General features: G+C 41.0%; 1 long non-coding RNA gene across 2 annotated transcripts in view; it reads right to left on the bottom strand.

The window, feature by feature from the left end:
* Positions 1-314: 314 nt before the first annotated feature.
* Positions 315-24,654, bottom strand: part of LOC141612734 (uncharacterized) — a 36,753-nt gene continuing 12,413 nt past the window's right edge. For both annotated transcript variants that reach the window (XR_012529176.1, XR_012529177.1), the window contains exons 4-8: positions 14,539-14,676; positions 3,455-3,511; positions 596-720; positions 456-523; positions 315-363 (exon numbers count right to left, since the gene is read on the bottom strand). This is a non-coding gene — a long non-coding RNA (uncharacterized LOC141612734). The remainder of the gene's footprint in view (positions 364-455; positions 524-595; positions 721-3,454; positions 3,512-14,538; positions 14,677-24,654) is intronic.

Genomic DNA, 24,654 nt, shown 5'->3' on the forward strand with positions numbered 1-24,654 from the left:
TTTGGCCTACCATCATGTGGGAGCAAAGTAGGGACGTGATGATACATTTGCCCATGAAGCTGAAAGACATAGATACCTTTGTATGTGGTTGCATGGAAGGTCCCGCCTATTGAACTAAATGCAAAGAGGTTGTTGTACATCCTTGCAAATGTTCGGAAGTGAACGGCGTCTTCATCAAAAGAAGTATACATCTTACCACTTTCGGGAGGGTAATCATTTGTAGGTAATTGAATTGTACTGTCTCCACAGCAAAAAAGCCGTTTCGTATGCAAGCTTATTCGCCAAGCACTTTGGACAGAGCTTACGGTCGGCGCTTTAGTGGTTCCAAAGGCAATGGATTGTCCACATGTGCAGGAGGTAACCCTGTTAAAAAAGGGCACCATAGTGTGTAAGTTTAAGTATTGGCTACTATTCTCTAACATCTACATTACTTGTAGATCAGTAATAGAGCTTACGCAATCGATTGATTTGGGCTCTCCTTCTCTTTTTTGGGCGTGGTGGTGGCAGTGTTTCCGGGGTGTCCCTGCAAACAAAGAATATGGGAACCTGTAATAAGTATCGTAAAAACATAAGGAATATAAGGTGAAGGCTATACCTATTTCTACTATCAGGCTGTCGAAATGTTGCTCTTGATCGTTTCCCACGCATAACTGGTGTAGGTGGTGGAGCACATAGGCTGTTGTTTGTACATGTTGGCAAGGCGTTTGAGGTGAAAGGATACTGCACCGATAGTAATGCCAAGTTAATCTTTAATATAGATAGATAGAAAGCCATGATTTGACCAACGCAACAAACACCCAAAGTTAGTAATTAAAGAACCTGACTGCCAGGATCCAATTACAAGCTGCTATAATATCAGAAGGGGAACATAGTAATAGTAATGTAATTATGTAAGCCACTCAGTCTATAAATGTATTATGCACCTTCAGACATGCAACATATATACGAAGATTACCACAGGACACCAATTTAGGATTTAGGTGACACATGCCATAGCAAAAGGCCTGTGTAATAACTAAACTTGATTTCAAACCTGCTTTCTATTAATCTACTAAATTACACCCTTTTAATTTAACAAACTTGTTTTGGTGTAAATGGTTTTAGTTTGTCCAATTACTTGTTAGGCGACTATTTGTGCATCGTTAAGCGTTTGATTTGTATTGTTTTAGGCACCGAGGATACGTAGGCTCCAGATGTGGCCTCAACTATTCCTATGGTTAATGGAGTAATTTCTTCTTTTTTAAAAAGTTTGATTGTATTACTTCCGCAAATGTTTTTTTTTTTGGTAATTATTATTTTTGGGTTACCCGTTGTTTGTTTTATTGTTCTAGTAAGAGGATAGTTCCCTGTTTACATGTGCTAGGGTAGCATAACCAATTTTAAATCGCGTAAAAAAAATAGGGGTGACTTATAAGCATTACTAAGTTTTTAGATTTTTTTTTAAAAGAACAACATAAGTAGTATATTCGATTAGCAAAAAGGCATTCGCCTCAAAATACATCACATTGAATGAGCATACGTGCAATATAGGCACAGCAAACCACACATTTATAGTGTCATAACGTTACAGTTCGATATTTCGAACGCCTAGGATAAGTACAAAGAAAGCAGAAATGCATTACACCTAAAAACAGTTAAGTAGCATGGTGCCAAAACTAAACATATTCCATGCTGCAGCTACGGTAACCCATACCATTCCTTACATAGCTAGCCACTATCCTTTTTTGAAGCGGTCAAACATTTCTTCAACATGTTTAGAAACTCTAAAGTACCGGGGGGGCTTAGCTCTTGCAGGTCGGACGTGAGATTTGTGCTCGCAGGTTGAACACAGTTTGATTTTTTTAGGGGGTGGAGGAGGACCATTAGGAGGAGGGATTTGGAAAGCCTTAGCGCGTGGAGTTGTAGCCCCTTCCTCAAGGAGCAAACATGATGGTTCAAACTCTTCCTCTATGCCTGTTAGTCGTGCCTTTGAAGCAAGGTAGGTTTCTCGTGCTAGCGCACAGTTAAGAATGACACGATTAGTGGCTGGAGTATCATAGTTTGCATCTATGATTTCAATGTTAAGTATTGGGGCAACATATTCAATCACTTTCTGGGCTAATTCATGTTTTGCAGATTCTGGAAATTTGAAACAGCCACTAACCATGTCCTTTTTCCCACTAATTACTCCAGGGAGTGACACGGTAATAAATGCAGTGTACCGTTCCTTCCCGTGCCGAAGGGTATCCATTGTAGTACAGTGAATGGGGAATTTTTCAGGTCAGTGCCTTAACAGGGTAACATAGTCAAGCGTGACTACTTTGCGGGGTCCTGGCAAGGGCTCCTGAAGTTCCTCATTCAAATGGGAGGTTAGTATGGCCCTTCATAAGTTCTTCTAACTCTCGCTTTTTCATGTTGTAAAGGCCGGCAAACCTTTGTGACAGTTCCCTTTTGGTGTGGGTGAAGTCCTTGATGGTGACATTATATTTAGTCATTAGATCGCGGACACTCGCATAGCCGCATGTTCACACGACTCTTCAGGAGTTAAGGCTGGACCGCCAGTGTATATAAAGGCAACTGGTTCACCCTCTGTGCGGATTGAAAGGTGGACGCTATTACCTCCTTTGGCAGCGTAGCGATACTGAGGGCTTGAGAACCGAAGGCATTCTGCTATTTGCTCTAGCAAGGGTTGGAACGGTACTACTACTTGTATAGATGCAGGACCTAGGACCTGTGATTTTATTAGTTTCCTACATTAAAAGACCTGGGAATAGAAAAACTTGTAATGTCCTATCTCTAAAATGAATAAACAGGCCGGTGGGCGACAAAGATCGTTAAAACGCAATAGGTGTATAGAACAGCACTTCATAGTTTTGCAATGGTATGGGGTTGCAGGAAGGCAGATGTTAATTATTTGTTTTTTTTTTTTTGAGAAGTTACATTTACATTTTAAACTAAGGTGCGCTATGAGCTAGCATTAGTATGTACAGTTTATTGCTTATCATACATACACAAGTTAAGTTTGTTTGTACAATATTTTTTTGTCTTTTCGCATACATTATGCATTCGTTTATTCTGTATTGTCCCTTTTAAGGATAAAATTTCAGGCCATGGTTATTGATGTTTCAGTTAGACAGTTTATTTAGCTGGCCTCATATACCCTACTATGAAAAGTCGCACATTTGTAGTTACACATTAAACATGCTACACACAACATAACGCAGACAACTCATTCACTTTTAGCATGCATTTTCCTCTTAGGTAGTACTTGCAGAAATTCCACAAACACGAAAAAAAACACTCTCTACTTCTAAGGAAACGGTAACATGCTTACTTAAAACATAACATAGACAATATTTTTCTTGAAATGCAAGACGTAAAGGTTCGTAGAGTACAAGAAATTGTATATGTGAATGTATATATACCGACTAATGAAGCGCGAATAAGGTAAATTAAGCACGTAAACAGACTATACCTTTGGTGAGGCAGAAGAAGAACCCGGTGAGTTCCCAGCTATACTTTCCCAACTCCCCTGCATTTTGCAAGTTTTTCCAAATTATTTGAGCCTGAGTACATAAAATAATTGCAAGGATAAACCCCCACACTTTGTTTATATATATATATATATATATATATATATATATATATATATATATATATATATATATATATATATATGCATATACAAGTACAATGTAATGTTAGGTGTAGAATGTAAATAAAATAATACACTCACACTCTAGTTTTAACTACAGCCACTATCTCAAATGTATACAAATTATAGGTCAATATGTAAAGTTTGGGTTTAAGAATTACCCATTACATATGTCCAATTCAATATCAATGTCTAGTTAGCCTTTTTGTTTGGGAGGTGGGGCTTATTCTAATCCCGAAAAATGTTGTCCAGATTACTACCACCAATAGTTGGTAATTGCAATTGCACATTATAGTTATAAATTAAATATTTTGTACAATACAGCGCACATTTCAAATGTACACAAAACATTATACGATGTCAAAGTTGCATGGTGAAACAAGCCGTGTCCTTTATATCGTTTTAAATTTAATCAGAAATTTCATGTACCGGTAAAATTGTATTTATTCAGTAAAACTTAGTCGTTCCGAGCTGGGCCGTCTTGCCTCAAATGCGTGTATATCTGTGTTCAGACAAATCGTCTGGTACATTTGGTACCATCAACTCTCAAGATTGAGTTACTTAAATCATGGGCAAATTGATATGCTTTTGTTTGTTAGGCTCAAAAGAAAAGAAAGGCTATTATGTCTTATAAGTAGTACCATTGTTCAATGGAAAGATAACTTATTCATTATTGTCCACCCATCTATGCATGATTCAGGGGATTGTGTTATTGTGATAGAATGTGATATGTTATGGTGCCTTACGTGATGCAATTGGTACCTTTTTTTTTTCCTTTTTTTTTCTCAAAATATTATATGAGGTTTGAGGAAACTTGTAATCTAACTAAATCGCGAGTTACAATAGCAATCACCAGTTACAATAGTACACACTCTCTCGATATTATAGAGTTTATGTAAAGTTTGTTTGCGTGCTCTTAGGTAACTCCCGCGATATTATTAAGTTGAAGTAAAGTTACAGTTTGTAATATTTGTAAAGGTTTTATTTATATAAAAAGAAAGTATATATTTTGATAGTAATAATAATAATTATTTTAATAATTATTATTAATAAAAACAGTAATAATAGTATTAATAATAATCATAATCAGAATCATAATCATAATCATAATCATAATCATAATCATAATCATAATAATAATAATAATCATAATAATAATAATAATAATAATAATAATAATAATAATAATAATAATAATAATAATAATAATAATAATAATAATAATAATAATAATAATAATAATAATAATAATAATAATAATAATAATAATAATAATAATAATAATAATAATAATAATAATAATAATAATAATAATAATAATAATAATAATAATAATAATAATAATATAGTTGCTTGTGTTTTAAAAACAAACCCCAAAGCTGTAAATCTTCAAGGATCCTTAAGCGATTTGGTTAACTCCGATGTAAGGATCGAGTGGTATTTTCTTTACATTAAGTCGGTATATAAATGTAACAAACAAACGTATAAGTCGTCAAGACCGTAAGAGAGTAATTCCAAGTCATTAAATATAGAGTATGCCTTTGTAGCGAATTTACACACGTATTCAGACAAACGTGCAATTCCTAGTGGCATTTCCTGAATGGGCCCCATTTTCATTTGAAGCCATGCTCCTATATGCAGGAAGCAGTGACATCTGTTACCATTTATAAAATTTACAAATACAAATCCAAAATCTGAACAGTTCAGGGTGTAATTTCAGTAAACCAGATTAGTTTGGCCCTCTAAACGCCCAAGAATTATAAATCGGCAAGTTGTTTAGCTAAAAGAGACAATTAGCTGCACTTGTTTTAATGTTTGTTCACCGGGACAATGCCCAATGTCCATTACATTAAAAGTATTTAATGCAGGCATTTAAGGATAAAATAATGGACGCAGTCCTCCGCCAGCAGCTGTTCCCACAGCTGTTAGGGTAATGATAACTGTTGCGTGGAACGTACATTCCTTGCGGTATTATTGATACCCGTCGTTGTGAGTACCAAAGATAATATTTATAATCTCCTATTAAGACTAACCTAGGCTAGTGGTAACAGGGTCGATCCGCAAGGAGGCAGTTGTAAACTTTAGTTGTTCTATGATCAGTCTAAGGTAACTATTATGGGGGTTGGTTGAATTGGTCTATAACTAATAACAATAAGAAGAAAATAAACTAAAGACGTGGATTAAACAGATAAAAGAAAGGTACTAGGATGGTCGGGTCATTACAGCTTCGGCGGCAGCAAACTAAGTCGGTCTGAATTAAACACAAGTAAGGCGGGAAATAAGAGGTCCTCTCGGTCCACTCCTAACAGATAGCATCTCTCGATCTCGCTATAGGTCCCTAATGTCACTAATACTGACTTTCGTCCTGAAAAGCGACTAATGGTCTAAACTATACCTATCTTTCGATCTCAGCACAGTTTAGTCGAATTAATTGACGGTCACATAACCTACCCTACCTTTCGGTCTAATGGGTCAGTCACAAAAGGGGTATCTAACTGGTCGCATGCATTCAACTCGTCAGATACAAGATTAAAAACAATTAAAACGAAGGTAACCTTACAAGGTCAGTCGATCGACCAACTATGTCAGTCGATCGACTGACACGCGGGTTCAGTCCGTGTCTAATCTATTGCCGCCTAGCCATAAATCGCCTACATCCTAGCACAAGCTATTTAGCTACTCATGGTGAATGTAAAAACAACAATAAGACTAATGACAATTATGGAATTCATGTTTGATGTAAATAACAATAATAATGAAGCGATAATTGGCTTTGGGGAACGCTAACTATCAATTCTATACTAATAAAAGCAATAAACTAAATAGGGCGTAATGAATACCGAAAATTCAGAGGAAGATTAAGATTAAGAACTGAAAGATCTGATGCAAAAGTCGATATATCAAACCCTAATTGCGAAATAAGCTAAATTATTATGATGAGAAACTTAAAATAAAAACTTTATGTAAAATCTCTCCCCCCAGCTAGATATGTGTATGTTACGTTATATAGGAATAACAACGCAACAACTTATTCCAAAACCTAAAACTTCACGGGCTTTCTAAATCTCGCCTGAGTCGAAATCCGTCGATCGACTACTCAGCTGGTCGATCGATCGCTTCTCCTCAAATAACAGTAGCTTCGGGATCCGATAGGTGGTCGATCGACCAAAGATGCTAGTCGATCGACCGGATTAGTCGCTACTTGACTTCTTTAAACTCGTGGATTCGTCTTTCGGGCCTTGGATTGCGCACCAAGCTTGTTCCTTAAGCGGTTCCTTTACGTCATTTGCAATGCAGCTTACTCGGGGATGGATTCGGCTTGATTTCCCGCTAAATTCTCCACATTTCTGCAATAAAGTACAAAAGCACGAAAGTAGAGGAAAATAGGGAAATATGGGCATAAATAGCACAATGAAGCTCTGAAATGCGTGTAAAAAGGGATGTAAAACATCATATAAATGACACGCATCAAATCTCCCCAAACCAAACCTTGCTTGTCCCCAAGCAAGAACTAGACTCGATCTAATGACCTAATGGAACGAGTTCAAACTCAGAGCGAAATGCAAACTGTAAGGCCTAAACCAATTTAATGCACAACCAACAATCAACTAGTAATGCGAATCATGCAAACGAATTATAAAGTCGTCAAAAATCTATTGAACCGTTGACTATAGAGACTTATCAAATTGGACTCTCACGGGTCGCTCAAATCACTCAATTAAGCACAGGTGATATATTTGTAAGATAGAAAGAATTAATATTGTAGTGACCCTCACCTAACTACGACCTATGAAAACATGCCAGCAATAAATTATGAAGACGACCTCTATGACCGTACATACGCATTCCAACCAAACAGATGACCATTGACACATGCCGAGGTATAATTATGGAAATGTGAGGTATGGGTAAGAAGAGGCAAAACATATTATGGTAAAGTGGAGGTACAGGTGATCAAGCTAGTACCAAAACGGAACCAAAGGTCAACATCCAACTTCTTGCTCATAATCGAACGAAACGGTGCTATAGCAAGCACAAAACTCACAATCTCCAAACTAATAAATCAACAAACTCCCCATAGGATATAAATGAAACATAGGAGCAAAAATCGCCAAAAGATAAGGATTAAATTATGCGAATTGATTTCTTCCTCGGATATTCAGTCGATCGACCAAAGGGAGCAGTCGATCGACTTCTATGAACAGTACAGAACCTCTTTTTCCATTTCTTTTTCGAATCATTTTTTTTTTCATTTTCATTTTCTTTCTTTTTCTTTCTTTCCTTCTTTATTTCATTTCCCAACCATCATCTCAACAGAGCATATGCCACCAAAAATGAGTAACAAATCCCGAAAACACAGACTACTAGCTTGACAAAGGACAGGCTAAATGTAGGATGTAGTAAGTAGGACAAAAAGGATATTTTTGGCATAGTGAAGCTTATGGGTAAAATGAGAAAAGGAAACCTCTACCACATGTGTCAACTAACCACAAACCGAATGCATACAGGTATTAAGTAGATCAAATTCATAATTATGCAAATTAAGGAAACATGTCTCATAAGGAGTACTACTCACATTCCTAGATGAACTGGTCATGAATGACACCAGTTATAAGCTCTAAAAACTCAGAATATATGATGTAGCTTGCCAATTATAAAAGTCAAGTCTCAGGCTCAGCAATTAATTAACGAAAACTCGTAGATATGCACTTACGATTCTACTAATAACATGTAAGTCAAGCAAGGCTCAGGCAAAACAAATGCAAATGCTAAATCATCATAGAAATACTACCGTTCCGACTCGACCTATATGCTAAAATAAACATGCATTTTATGGAAATTTTTGAAATTTTTCAATTTTTTTGAATTTTCCTGTATATATGAGAAATGAAATAAACAATGCAAAACAAAATGTAAACGTGAATGCAAAACAATGATATGCGACGCAAAACCCTTCCCCAAACCAAATCACACAATGTCCCCATTGTGCAAAATCATGTAATGAAGAAAAAATGGGAAACGGGAGTTTGCGAGAAAGAGGGAAATAAAAACATAATGACATAAAGTAAAGATTTGGGAACTCACAAGACTTTAAGCGCAGCAAAGGAAACCTCCCCAAACCAGCGTGAGCTAGGAGGTTTCAGTAGCCAGCAGTGCTACCAATAAGAACCTGAAAAACAATCAAAACCACGCATAAGACGGAAGAAAGCAATTTTGGAACGTAAAAATTGTGCATAAATGAGACAAAAGAAGAAATAGACAATTCGACGGAAAATAAAGTGGAGTAGAACACTCCCTTAAATCCGCTATCGACCAAACACAAAGCAGGGAGAGGTCGTGAAAGAATGTAGCAAGCGAAGCGATCGATCGACCTAAAGGGGATCGATCGACCGATGGTCGTGAACGAGAGCTCTGTAACCCGCAACTCGCGATCGACCACCGATACCATCGATCGATCAAAACACTCGCAGTGTCTTATTTCTTCGTAATTGCTCAATGATTCGAGCTAATAAGCTCTAAATACCTGCAAATGCACAATAGTACGCGCCCAAAATTGCGCAAAACCCAGAACGAAGTCTAAAACTTAAAAATCCTAAGCAAACAAAATAAAAGCGAAGTTTTCGCGCACACAAAAGCAAAAGAAATAGTTCGAAAGCAATAAAATGAAGTTTATAACGAAATTGATCAACTAATAGTTGATCAAAAAGGACCAAGGGATGGCCCACTTCGTCGGCTTCTGGCTACTAGAGGTAGCCTCAATGGTGCTCATCTCATCAGTTGCACCTTTCTCAGCTTCAACAGTCGGAGAGTTCAGCTGATCAGCTTCGTCATCTCCCCAATCAAGGACTTCCTCGGAATCGTCGGACTCCAAATCTGCCCATCTCACTTTGACGGGCTCATCTTCCACTTCCTCGTCAGTCCCATAACTTAGGCATCCAAGACCTCCTCTCGAAACGATAGGCTCTGCCGCACTGAGCATCCAAATGGCTCTTCCTTCCCCAAACCAACTCCTGCATTATCTAAAACAACAAAGTCTTCCTCCTTTTGCTCCCAATCTGGGGCGAGGGGTTAATACTGGCGAGTAGTAATAGGGACGGTCGGTTCGGGAAGCACAAAGTACGATCTCTTTTCGAGACCGTGTTACAGTGACAGCCACATGGCATCCTTCTTTTTAGCGGGTTGGGCAAAAACGATAGAATGTTTCCCAACCTTGAAGGTCAATGTTCCTAAACCGACGTCAATAACTCGCACCAAAGAAGCGGTGTGCGAAACGGCCTACCCAAAATGATGGGAATATGGTCATCCTCGGGCATGTCAAGGACAACAAAGTCAACAGGGAAGAAAAACTTCCCTATCCGGACGGGTATGTCCTCTAGGACTCCTATAGGTTCGACCAGCAGATCGGTCACCATCTGAATCGTCATCATTTACGTGATAGCAAACCGGGTCAACTTGAGTCTCCTAGCTAAACTCAAGGGCATGACACTTATACTGGCCCCTAAGTCACACAATGCCTTCTCAATTGAGAAGGTACCTACTTTGCAAGGGACGGAAAAAGCTACCCGGTCCTCCAACTTAAGGGGCGCAGTGTGAGACAGATAAGAACAAGACTCCTTTGTGAGTGCAACAGTGTGCACTGTTTCAAGTGACCGCTTTTTTGACAACAATTGCTTCATAAATTTGGTGTAAGCGGGTACTTGGTTAACTAACTCGAGGAAGGGGACTTGCACATTAAGACTACGGATAACTTTCTCAAACTTATTGAAAGATACCTGTTCTTTGGTCGGCACGAGTCTCTCCGGATATGGGGTCAGTAAGGAGCACCTTAGCCCTCTCCTCTAATTCGCGCGCGCCGGCGTCCTTGGACTTAGGCTGAAAGTCCGTCACCTTCTCTTTGTTGAAGCTAGACCCCTCCTCGGACCGTCTCAAATGAGACCCATTGACCGTCATTGGATCGAACTTGAGCCGGATCGACCCATCAGCACTCGGTGCGCTAAGATCTTCGGGATCGTGGTACCCCGAAACAAGTGGTCTCGTAAATTATTTGGCATTAAAGGACGAGACTCTTCAATATCAGCAGTGAAAGTGGTCGATCGACCACCTTCCTCAGTCGATCGACTGGAATGCACAGTTCCAGAAGCTCCTGTAACTCGTAACTCAGTCGATCGACTAGGGATATCAGTCGATCGACTGAGATTCCTGGCAGACGCCTTTTTCTTTGAATTGTTCGTTGAAGCTTTCTCTTTGCTTGTTTCTGGCTTATCTTTCCCAACAAAGATCCTCAACCATAGCAGGACCGTCAAGGGTGGACCCGCTCCTCAATGTGATGGCATTTAGGGTCTCCTTTTGTTCGGGTTGAGTGGGTAAGTGCCCGGGAGCTCGAGTGTTATTCTTACTGGCCAATTGAGCAATTTGGCTCTCTAATAGCTTCATCCCGGCCTCTCTTGCTTGGGACTCCTTTAGCAACAGATTCTTAAGCTCTGCATACTCAGAATTTTGTGATTGTTGTTGTTGCGGCACATAAGGAGGCTTTTGATACTGTTGTTGCTTTTGATGAGGAGGCACATATGGCTGCTGCTGTGGTGGAGGTTGAGGTGGGTTTTGAACATTCTGGCTTCTCCAACTCAGGTTCGGATGTGGTGGCTCGTAGTAGGTGTTTGTCTGCCTATAGTGTTGAAAGGCAGCACATGATTCAAAAGGACTAGGGCAGTTTTTCGAGACATGGCCCTCAACTCCACACCTTTCACGGACGAAGGGACCGTCCCGCACAAAGATTGACTTGGTACATCCCACCTTTAGATGCTCCCCCACTCATACTTGTCGAATCTCGCGGTAAGAGCCTCAAGTGCAAACGAGAGGAGGATTCAGCAGCTCTCCTCTGGTTCCCTCTCGAATTCCCATACTCGGCCTTGTGGGTAGCTAGATCGTCAATGATCTTCCACCCTTTGGTTGCTCCTAAATTTTCAGCAAATCTCCCATTGGCTGCAGCATCCAAAATGGCCCTCTGATCGTCGTACAACCCATTGTAGAAATGATTGCACAAACTCCACTTAGCAAACCCATGGTGTGGTATGGTTCGCACCAACTTCTTGAATCGGACCCATGCCTCATGGAAATTTTCATCCGGCCCTTGTTTAAAGCCCGTGATCGAGCTCTAATGGCGATCGTCCTTGAAGCAAAAAAGTACTTCTTGTAGAACGCCAATGCCAATGTATTCCAGTCGGTAATCTCCAAGGCGGCTCGGTCCGGATCTCTATACCATTCCCTTGCGATCGCGAAGGAGAAGATAAACATAGTTTCCTTGATCGGTCCTGGTCACGCCACGGTGGTGGGGGAATGGAGCGGCGATGAGTCAATGAAGGTCTCCATATGTTTAGCCGCATCTTCATTTGCAGCTCCCGAACGATTTCTCTCTACCATAGTGATGTAGGCGGGCTTTGGTTCGAACTTTCGGCCTCCCCGGTAGTTCGAACCCTTTGTATAAGTTCGCGGCCGTCGGCTCAGAAAAACTAGCTATACTCGCTTCCTCGGCCATGACTGAAAATTCTGGAGAAGTAACTGTCTCTACTGAAGATGTAGAAACGGGTGAAGATGGTGGATTCTCCTCGAACAGATCGTTCTCGTAAAAGCTAGAATGAGAACTGGGCTCTTCCAGCTGTTGTTCTTGAAATAATCTCCTCTTAACGTGCAAAGACCTTTCAATCTCTGGATCAAACGGCAGTAATGGACCACCCTGAGACCTGCGCATAAGAGGAAACTACAACAAAATATAAGAACAGTTTAAGGAACGGATGTTCCTTAAACTAAGAAAGACTAAAAATAAAGACAACTAAAATTAGGACTATTGCCTCCCCGGCAACGGCGCCAAAATTTGATACCCGTCGTTGTGAGTACCAAAGATAATATTTATAATCTCCTATTAAGACTAACCTAGGCTAGTGGTAACAGGGTCGATCCGCAAGGAGGCAGTTGTAAACTTTAGTTGTTCTATGATCAGTCTAAGGTAACTATTATGGGGGTTGGTTGAATTGGTCTATAACTAATAACAATAAGAAGAAAATAAACTAAAGACGTGGATTAAACAGATAAAAGAAAGGTACTAGGATGGTCGGGTCATTACAGCTTCGGCGGCAGCAAACTAAGTCGGTCTGAATTAAACACAAGTAAGGCGGGAAATAAGAGGTCCTCTCGGTCCACTCCTAACAGATAGCATCTCTCGATCTCGCTATAGGTCCCTAATGTCACTAATACTGACTTTCGTCCCGGCGACTAATGGTCTAAACTATACCTATCTTTCGATCTCAAAGACGATTTAGTCGAATTAATTGACGGTCAAATAACCTACCCTACCTTTCGGTCTAATGGGTCGATCACAAAAGGGGTATCTAACTGGTCGCATGCATTCAACTCGTCAGATACAAGATTAAAAACAATTAAAACGAAGGTAACCTTACAAGGTCGGGCGATCGACCAACTATGTCAGTCGATCGACTGACACGCGGGTTCAGTCCGTGTCTAATCTATTGCCGCCTAGCCATAAATCGCCTACATCCTAGCACAAGCTATTTAGCTACTCATGGTGAATGTAAAAACAACAATAAGACTAATGACAATTATGGAATTCATGTTTGATGTAAATAACAATAATAATGAAGCGATAATTGGCTTTGGGGAACGCTAACTATCAATTCTATACTAATAAAAGCAATAAACGGAAATAGGGCAGAATGAATACCGAAAATTCAGAGGAAGATTAAGATTAAGAACTGAAAGATCCGATGCAAAAGTCGATATATCAAACCCTAATTGCGAAATAAGCTAAATTATTATGATGAGAAACTTAAAATAAAAACTTTATGTAAAATCTCTCCCCCCAGCTAGATATGTGTATGTTATGTTATATAGGAATAACAACGCAACAACTTATTCCAAAACCTAAAACTTCACGGGCTTTCTAAATCTCGTCTGGAGTCGAAGTCTGGTCGATCGACTACTCAGGCTGGTCGATCGATCGCTCCTCGAAAGAACGGAGCTTCGGGATCCGATAGGTGGTCGATCGACCAAAGATGCTAGTCGATCGACCGGATTAGCTGCTACTTGACTTCTTTAAACTCGTGGATTCGTCTTTCGGGCCTTGGATTGCGCACCAAGCTTGTTCCTTAAGCAGTTCCTTTACGTCATTTGCAATGCAGCTTACTCGGGGATGGATTCGGCTTGATTTCCCGCTAAATTCTCCACATTTCTGCAATAAAGTACAAAAGCACGAAAGTAGAGGAAAATAGGGAAATATGGGCATAAATAGCACAATGAAGCTCTGAAATGCGTGTAAAAAGGGATGTAAAACATCATATAAATGACACGCATCAATTATGCTGAGGCACTGATAGCGTTGTTTTTTTAAAAACCGAGATCATTATCGTGTACTGTGGGCGCATCTGTTTAAGGAGGGTTAAGGGAGGTGGGGAGGGACATGATCTTGAACATATCAGGCCACTGCTATTCTGCAGCTTATGTAAATGACTCAAGGATTGCAGTAAAATTCTTCATGTAAGGCCTTTTGCATCTATGTTAAATTCAACTTATATGGAATATGCATCTACAAGTGGACGTAGATGCAGTCTTCAAACATTTATGAGTAGACATTGTTCATTCAGCCTAGTAGTTTAAACAAAAGTGTTACTAAATTCAATGGGTGATGATATGCAACTTTCAAAGTTATGCAGGTGGCCAGTGTCAATGGACAGGAAGGTGCAGATGACAATTATTTCCTCTTTTTTTTCAGGAATTGTATTTTTTTTAAAGACATGGAAAGCACACAGACGTTGAAAGCATGCATCAGAAATAAGTGTAAGTAGCGCGTGTAAAAATAGGGTGAGCCTATTGAAACGGCTAGATCAGCATACCTGATAAGTGTAGTGCACATATTCCCATAATAGCAAACCTCACTATGCAGGATAGGTTGTTGTATATACTTAGAGGTAGTATATAAGCGTCTAACGTGAGATGTTTGGAATCTCTTGAACAGTCTCACTGCTTGCGGCCTGTTTTGCGCACAAACAAAAACTCGTAAATGGTAGATGTAACAGTCCTATTTACCAAGTCAGGTGGAAAAAGTAGCAGTAGTGTCAGGTTCTTATCCAGTAGAGTAAACAGATATGACACCAGAAATCAAAGTCAATGCTAAAGAAGCATATAGTGCAAACAGCAAACCAGAAGATAAAAGTTACCATTGATAGAACGCTTGCATACATTGTTCAAAAGCAGATTTCAGAAATTCTTTAAACAGATTATAGTTCTGAAACCAAAGTCGAATGACTTTCTACTAACCAGACACCCTAATTTACAACTGTCATAGAAGTGCCGAAATTCCCAAAATAAAGGACACCATGCTATCCTTCGCACGACAAGACAAAATGTTAGCATACGGGAAAGGAAAGACTTTCCTAACCAAAGAGAGACCGAAAACACAAAGAAACTACTTGTCACTAATACATTACTATAATTTACATGCACAAGAAACACCCCGAAAACCTTCCAAAAACAAACAACCGCAAGCTATATTACAAAGGCAATCTTCCAAAGAGTTAGCCTCCAGTACTACTTATTTGCGTAGTTATATCTTTGAAACTCTAGCGATCGGAGTCATAGTACCCCTCACCGCCCGAGTTTTCGAATCCCACATACTAAAGTCATCCATAACCTCAAAGCTTTCCTCATCTGACCACCCCGCCTCTAGTTGACGATGGAATTCAGCTTTTTCCTCGTCATTAGTAAAAGCCCTGCAGACACAATACATTTGAACCACCCTGTGCTCACGTTCAGCTGTTATCATACCCTCGACATTTTCGGTCACTAATTGCTTATTATAATCAATAAACACTTTTGATGTTTCGGTTCCCACCAGAAACATTTCAGCCCAAGCTTTACAAACCTCAGCCACATTCCGCTTATCAGCCTTGGCAAGCCTATCAAAGACATTAGACATAACCTGTAGACACCTCGTTTCTGCACCCCTCGCAAACCACCCGGTGATGATTGGGCCGCATGTTTGACACGCGGAACGATTAGTGACAGTTCGTAAGATTATCGTCAAGTGATTGCTCAAAAATTAATGTCAACCTCTTAGTTGTCATCTACGTCCCGATACGGTCGTTTTGGCAGTAATTAGAGTACATTCGGAGTCCGGGTCAAAAACCGTCTCCATTTTCTGATAACTGTTAAATCCCGAGTCAGAATGTTCTGGAATGTTCCGGATATTTCTATTCCATATTTCTCAAATTTTATCTTTTGGCAAATAATATCCCGTAATATTCAAAAGATAATCGAATTAAATCCGTCCTACCATAACTTAAACACGGAAATCTTTCTTAAACAGGAGGAAACCTCACCGGGAATAGACGCAACGGTCTTTGCGCCTCTTCCAAGAGACGCAGTGGCTGCTGCGCCTCTTCCCAGGCCCTTCTTTGCATGATTTACGTATCTTTTTTATATCTTTCCGAGATTCACTTCCAAAGAGTCTCCGAAACCCTATTCCTCCGTGTGATTAGTATAAATAGGAGCTTTCGTTCCTCATATTTCTCACGCGAGTGTCCGCCCTTCTTTTCTCCCTTTGCATTCTAGACTTTGTTCTTACTAATTGGCGCCTACGTGCTTGAACCTTCGACCACGTAAGCTCGGATCCTTCCGGGTACCAGCCTCTCCGTTGCATGACCGACCAATTTGACCACTACACAATAATCAATCTAATTAATCAACTTGTTAAATCGCTTTCCTCTTACGAGGGCATTCTTTCCTTGCATTCGCGTCGAGCATCACTAATCGATTTTCTTAGTTCTTCTCGTTCCGTCAACATGTAAGTCTGAGGGTGTATAAATCTCTCCTTTTATTTATTGTATTTTACTTTTCGTATCACCATTGTAAGATTTACGTCGAAAGTACCTCCTTAAAACCGATTTCTAAAACCGTCTCTTAAACCTTTTTTGCGGATTTCCAGTAGACAGACGTCGAGAAAAGACGCAGCAACTGCTGCGCCTCTTCGAAGGAGCGCAGCTCCTGCTGCGCCTCTTCGTGAGGCTGCCGCAGTTCCTGCTTCTTTTCTTCTTCCTCCGTCCTCTGTAATTCGTATCAAAATTGTTTCTCTTGTTTTGTTCGTCTGTTAATTCTTCATCATTATTAATTCACATGTATATAATTGTTCATTCATCATTAATATGCTTAATTCATCATTGTCCCGACTTGAATCCTAAATAATCAATATTTACGGGTTTTCGTCATTAATATTCAAACCCGGATTTTAGGAGTTCAATTCATTCATATTGAGTTTCTGAGGTTCGTCGTTGATATATTTGCATCTGTTGTTCATCATTATTCGTCATCATTCATCATGTTTAGTTAATTAATTCGGTTTAGTTTGTAATTATTAATCATTTATTAACATCGACCCTTCACATGATTAATCCGTCTAATTTCCGTCTCATCCATGTTTTACTGTTTCATGACCATCATTCATATGTAAATAAACCATTAATCACTTCCATCCGAGTAATTAATTTAACCAATCCATTAATTTACCAATCGACATTAACGATTTGCGAGTTCGGCTTCACAGCCCGAGAACTCACCCTTGAAACAGAGAAAGAATCGGCCGCGCCTCTTCTTCAAAGGGCGATTAGTGCTTTGCTTTGTTCGAGATGAGTTACGTCTCTCAACCCCCTTTACGCCTTGACGTAATTAATTAGTTTACGTATTAATTTACTAATATTCGTAATATCGCTAATTCCTGTTCGTAATTTCTTTTAATTCTTTCTTTTATTCTTTTTTTATCAAATCATCCGTTTTAAAGGTATTTTCGACATAAATCACCTAATCCGTTGTAATTAATGTAATTTCCTTTAATGTAATTTTCTTTTATTGTATTCCTATCATTTGTATGTTTCCACATGTAATCAACATTAATTCCAACTTCGACCCAATTGTTTGCTAACTAGTTGTTCACCGACTTAGTCTAATTCTCACATGCTAGGATTAATCTAATGGATGTTGCATTGCATGCATATAACCGACGATATATCAAGTACGAATAAACTCCCTAATCATTAGTAGAGGCCGCTATCGAGGCGGGCGGGATTAGGTGTTCGATCAAAAGAGCTTCCTAATACGTACCCTCACCCCTTACTCCAGATCTCCGTGAGCACCCGTGATCATTGGCATCCACGAGTCATTCTAGACATAGAATGCTAAGGGTAACGATTGCTTAGTGTTCATGTCACTACTTTGTGTCTTGACATGACACGAGGTATTCGAACGGTTCCAATTTCCCATAAAAATTGGTGGCGACTCCTTACAAAATGCAAACGCTTGTTGTTTCCGAGCTCCCCTCGTCCCAAGCGCCCCGTGGGCGGCCCGCTGTCCACGTTTTGGCGACTCATTGGGGAACATACACTTACGTGTAGCTAGGGTGAAACTTGAACAAGGTTAGGGAACAAGTTTGTACAAGACAATTGTCGGTTTTCATAACTCGGTCTTCCTAGACCGTTTTAATCGGCCTTCCTAGGCCCAACCCAACCCATTTGACCAATCGTCCCGTCTAAACGGTCCTAATTCTTATTTGGGCCTAAGGATGGATAGCGATTGACGTCATCCATACCATGATGCTTACTCTTGTTTGTATCAAGGGCCTTCACTACTTGAGGAAATGGACTAGGAATCGGCCTTACTCTTGTTTGGCACGAGCCTCTCCACCGACTTCGGGTTTGATGGTTCGGTATGGCAACCCACCCTTTAAACCAAAACCCTTCTAAATGCACTCAAAGATCCCGTTATAATGCTTGTATAAATATGCAAAACCTTATATGATCACCATTTCTAAACAAAACCATGACGAATTTTCAAAAATCAAAACCCGTTTTCAATCAAGAATTTCGAAAATAGGGCCTTTAATTAGTACAAAGTCCGGTCAAAACTCTGTCCGTTTGTCAAGTCAAAATTCGGGCCACAAGCCCATTTCAAAACCTCACTTCGAGTCCACTCCTACAACTACACTACAGTTGGCTAGGACACACATTTTCAAAGACCTTGTCTTTCTTCAAAACTCACTCAACACAAGTGGCACACACCCACTTCACGAGTCAAAACTTTTCCTCTTTTAGCAAATGTGATAGAATGGTCGATCGTGTTTTGATTCGTCACGGTCTCTTATCCAGTTTCCAAGATGCCTGGGTCAAGTGATGATACAAACCTCCAGCAAATTCAAGAGAGTAATGATCGAATCCTAGCCGCGATAACCCAAATGCAAATCACTCAAGAACAAACCTATGACCGCCTTGAGATTATCGAAGGCCGCATCTTTGATGTAGAGGGAAAGCTACCTCCCATTAAAAGTGAAGTACTAGGTTTTTCCGATGACGAGTCCAAAGGTGAGAATCCTCTCATGGGGACAACTGCAGCTGAGAAAAGACTCCAATACCTAGAGGAGCAATTGATGTACCTTAAGGGGGATGACATTTACAGGGAGAACAATCGAAAGTATGAGGCCGTCAATTCCAAATTGCCCACTAACTTTAGCATGACGGATATCCCTAAGTTTAAAGGACATGAGAACCCTTTGAACCACATCCGCGCCTTCAAGGACTACATGTCTATCAAAGGCATCAAACCCGAGATGTTCTTAAGGATCTTTCCTTCATCTCTTGACACCATCCCAAAGCAATGGTTCTACACTTTAGATCACAAAAAGGTCGCTACTTGGGAGGACGCCGCCATTGAGTTCTCGAAACAATACGCGGATAATGCCGAGATCCAAGTCAACATGCGCACTCTAGAGGTTCTTACCCAAAATGACAAAGAAGGATTCACCGACTTCCTAAGTAGGTGGAGGAAGACTAGTACTCAACTAGTAGAACGTCCAGATGAGGCCACTCTTGTGGAGAAATTCGTGGACAATCTCAAGCCCATATATGCCAACCATTTGAGATATCAAAACATCAAGACTTTCAAAGATTTAACCGTGTTGGGGACACGAATTGAAGATGACATCCGCAAAGGGCTCTTGTCCAAAACGGTAGGTCGAGGATATCAAGGGTCCACAAGTCGTTCATACGGCTCTACTAGCAAGACCGACGAAGTTAACCTTCTCGAGCCATCCAAGAAAACTAGCCCACCAAGGAAGTTCACAAACCTTGGGGACACGTACTCCAATGCTCTGAAAAGGCTAATGAAGCAAGGCAAACTCCAACCTATTGGACCTACTCCCGAACCCGAAAGGAAGTCCAAATTCTGGGATGAAAATTCCTATTGTGAATACCACAGGGGCAAGGGGCACGACACAGAAAAATGCTACAAGTTGAAACATGTGCTTCAAGATATGATTGAAGATGGTCGGCTTCCAATTCCACCAGGAGGTAAGCCCAACAACACTCAGAATCCTCTTGGAGTTCTAGTGATTGCAAGTGACGAATCTACCTTAGATTGCTCACATCTCATTTCTCCCACCGAAAATGAAATTCATGCAATTGAGAAAGAAAGACTCTACTCTACCATCTCCCCTACCATTTCCGACTTCATCGCATGGGCAAGGAGTGTAGATAGACAAGTGTGGGAACTAGAAAACATGGTAATGATCTTACGCGATCCCAAGGCAACGCCTAAAGAACGCGTACCATTGACCTTCTCTCAAAATGCCACTATGCAAGAAGTAGTCACCGTGATCGACAAGCTAGTCGATCAAATCATACAACTAGAAAGCGACATCATGAGGATGAAGGAACTAGCTGCAATTAATGGGGTTTGGGCCGATGACGATGAGGACGAATACCTCATTGAAAACTCTTTGGTAAAAGAGATAGTCCAAAATGGCGAAGACCAAGATGTGGATCACCTAACTCGCTCGGGCCGTCCATACCAAAGTACTACTCAAAACAGTCCAACCAATGTCATCACACCAAATGACAACGAAGACGATCCCACTGACCATTTGCTCAAGCAATTACAGAGAACCAAGGCTGATCTTTCAGTCTGGCAACTAGTGGCAAGCTCATTTCCACACCGCCAAGCTTTACTGCAAGCTTTGGCCAAATTGAATGTGGCACATAACTCTACTCCCGAAGATGTAGTCAACTTGGTCTTCCAAGAATCACCGAAGTTAAGTAATCCTATTACTTTCTCAGACGAAGACTTGCCACCTTTTGGCGCTAGTCACAACCTCGCTCTATACATCACTGTCATCTGTCTAAAGAAAAATGTGCCAATGACCTTGGTAGATGATGGCTCCGCGGTCAACGTCATACCCCTCAAAACGGCATATAAACTAGGTATGAAAGAGTCGGATTGGACCCCTACAAGTCAAGGTGTACGCGCATATGACGGTACACGACGAAAAGTGGTTGGACTTGCTAGCCTAACCATAGCTACGGGACCGATCGAGCGAAAAGTCAACTTCCAAATAGTGGACATCGAAGCTTCATTCAACATACTTTTGGGAAGGCCTTGGATTCATGCCTCCAAAGCAGTAACATCCACCCTTCACCAAAAGATCAAGATCCCACTCAATGGCAAAGTTGTGACAATCACTTCGTCGCCTATCAAGGCAATAATTGAGAAACAATCAAGCAATCAAGTCCTTGCAGATCCCATATACGAACTTGGGGGCTTCCAAAGTGTAAGTGTCATAGAAAGCGAGTTGGCACCCTTATACTATAATCCCTACTCTAACTTAGTGGTCAATCACATACTCAAAAATCAGGGATACTTCCCTGGAATGCCTTTGAACCCAATTCGGAAGAACACCTTCGCGCCATACAGGAAAGGCAACTCATCAAGAATACCACTTGGACTAGGGTACAAACCCACAAACAAGAAGTTCTCGAAATGCTTGCTCAAGTCCAAAATCGCAAGTATGTAGGAGTCCAAATGAGGCCATATCTCCCCACCTTGAATGGGTACTTCGTTCAAGAAGGAAGTTCGGAACTCTATCACGGATTTCCCGAACCTTGGCATTACCTTGAGAAAAAGTTAGCCGGAATCGAGATCTTTCACGATTGCTACTTTATCCCTCCAGAAACGGTTCCTACCGTCAAAACCCGTCAAGCACCTTGCTTAGACGAACAAGCTGTTAGCCTCCTATTTGGAGAGGACCGATTTGTTAGGGCGCGCGAGATGAGATCATTACTACAATACTTCAAGACGATCGCTTCAACCCCACCGCTTTAATCACGAAATCGACACAAAGCGGCGAAAAGGATGGAGAAAATCAATCAAATGGACCAACAATCAAGGAAGACTCTTCAAGCTCACCACTGGAGAAGGAGAGATGTTCAAGGAAGAGCCGGAAGACGACGAGTTCGAATCAGAGTCGGAGTCGGAGTCAGAGTCAGAGTCTAGAGAAGTCATTAGAGAGTCTACTCCTGTCGTCATCCCCACTCCTTTCGTTTCTCCTAGCTTACTTTCAAGTAGTCACGATAGTTCGGAAATGCCCCAACTATCGTTTCCTTTACCGCCACCGACCATGGATCAGTTGGCTTCTTTGTTTCAACTTTACTCAAATCTTAATATGAATAAATCGGGTTACGCTTACTCTTTGCGTTATCTTGAGTGCAATTCTATTTATGATGATACTGAAGATGACCAAAACCCAGAGTTGACCGAAATACCTCCCTACGTAGCCAAAGAAATACTACAGGAAAGGGAAGGGGGACCAGTAATTGAGGACACCGAACCCATCAATGTAGGAACTGAACTAGAACCCCAAGAACTTAGGATAGGGACTACCTTGAGCTCTGCCGAACGGGCCGACTTCATAGACCTCCTAAATGAATTCAAAGACGTTTTCGCTTGGTCCTACAAAGACATGCCAGGGATCGACAGGGACATTGCCGAACATAGAATTCCGATTAAGCCAGGTTTCAAGCACAGAAAAACGAAGCTTGACGGATGAGAACAGAATGGGCCCTAAAGATCAAGGAAGAAGTTGATAAGCAATTCAAAGCCGGGTTCATCAAAGTTTCCGAGTATTCTGACTGGGTGGCTAACATAGTACCCGTACCCAAAAAGGATGGGAGAATCCGAGTTTGTGTTGACTTTAGAGATTTGAACAAAGCAAGTCCGAAAGATGACTTTCCTCTACCTCACATCGACATATTGGTGGACAATCTGGACCACGCATTACTATCCTTCATGGATGGATATGCGGGTTATAACCAAATCAAAATGGCCATGGAAGACATGCACAAGACCGCGTTCGTCACCCAATGGGGAACCTATTGCTATACTGATAATGCCGTTCGGATTGATCAACGCTGAGCTACGACTACAACGCAACGCAACTGACTACACTCTTACATGACATGATGCACAAAGAAGTTGAGGTATATGTAGATGACATGATCGTCAAATCCAAAGAGAGAGGGGACATATTGCGAACCTTCGCAAGTTCTTCGCAAGGCTACGAAAGTACAACATGAGACTCAATCCTCAAAAATGCACATTTGGGGTAACATCCGGCAAACTCCTAGGATACGTCGTTAGCCAACGAGGTATAGAAATAGATCCCTCGAAAATCAAAGCTCGATTGAAATGCCACAACCTCAAACAAAAAAGAAGTCGAGGATTCCAGGGAAAAGTTCAATACATAAGTCGATTCATATCGAAACTTACGATGATTTGCGAGCCTATCTTCAAGAAACTTAAGAAGACAGACCACACCATGTGGGATGATGATTGTCAAAAGGCGTTCGACAGAATCAAGGAGATATTAGCTAAACCACCGGTGCTCATGCCACCACAACCAGATCAACCTCTTGGTTTGTATCTCACGAGAATCGAAACGCCATGGGTGCCATGCTAGCTCAAACCGTAGGAAGTGAAGAAAGAGCTATTTACTATCTAAGTAAGAAGTTCTTAGAATACGAGTGCAAATACTCACAACTCGAAAAGACATGCCTCGCTCTTGTGTGGGCAACAAAGAAGCTACGCCACTACATGCTTAGCTACTCCGTCAAAATATTCTCCAAGATGGATCCAGTCAAATACCTCTTCGAGAAACCCGTCCTCAATGGACGCCTAGCAAGATGGACCATGATGCTCTCCGAATTTGACCTCAAATACGTGCCACTAAAAGTAATAAAGGGTCGCGCCGTCGCCGAATTCTTCGCAGAAAATCCCATCAACGACGCACAAGCCATAGATACTTGGTCATTTCCCGACGAGGATATACTTCAAACAGATGTAGACTCCTGGGACCTATACTTTGATGGAGCATCAAACCTAAGAGGATTTGGGATAGGAGTGTTGCTCATTTCTCCCGAAGGTGAGCATACACCGATCGTCAAAACTCGACTTCGAGGTGACAAACAACGCCGCAGAGTATGAGGCTTGTTTAATTGGACTACAAGCGGCAGTAAGCTTAGGCATCAAAAACCTCCGAGTACATGGAGATTCGTCACTAATCATCAACCAAATTACGGGATCCTGGAAAATCCGAAGCGAAAGCCTAGCACCCTATCAAGCTAGGATTGACCAAGTCGCTCAATTCTTTGATCACGTAACCTACTTGCACCTACCTCGGGAGGAAAATCAATTTGCAGACGCTCTTGCGAAACTTGCATCTTTGATAAATATGCCGGATTACATGATGGAAATGCCTTTGTGTATCGAACGACGGTCGAGCGGCTTATGTCCATCAAATTACCGATGAAGAAGAAATCGCACAGAACCCCGGTTCCAAGCAATCCTGAACTTCAAGCTTAATGGTACCTATCCACCAGATATGGACAAGAGGGGACAACGAGCTATACGCCTACTAGCTTCACAATACGTCCTCATGCAAGGAGAATTATACAAAAGAACACCTCTTGGTGTAGTGCTGCGTTGCCTTGATCATTCACAGGCACGAAAGGTGATGGAAGAAGTCCACGATGGAGAGTGCGGTCCTCATATGAGTGGACCTATGATGGCAAAGAAAATCACACGTCTAGGGTACTATTGGACCACAATGGAATCCGATTGCATCAAATATGTGAGGCACT

This window comes from Silene latifolia, chromosome 11, assembly GCF_048544455.1.
Source record: "Silene latifolia isolate original U9 population chromosome 11, ASM4854445v1, whole genome shotgun sequence".
Taxonomy (NCBI): domain Eukaryota; kingdom Viridiplantae; phylum Streptophyta; class Magnoliopsida; order Caryophyllales; family Caryophyllaceae; genus Silene; species Silene latifolia.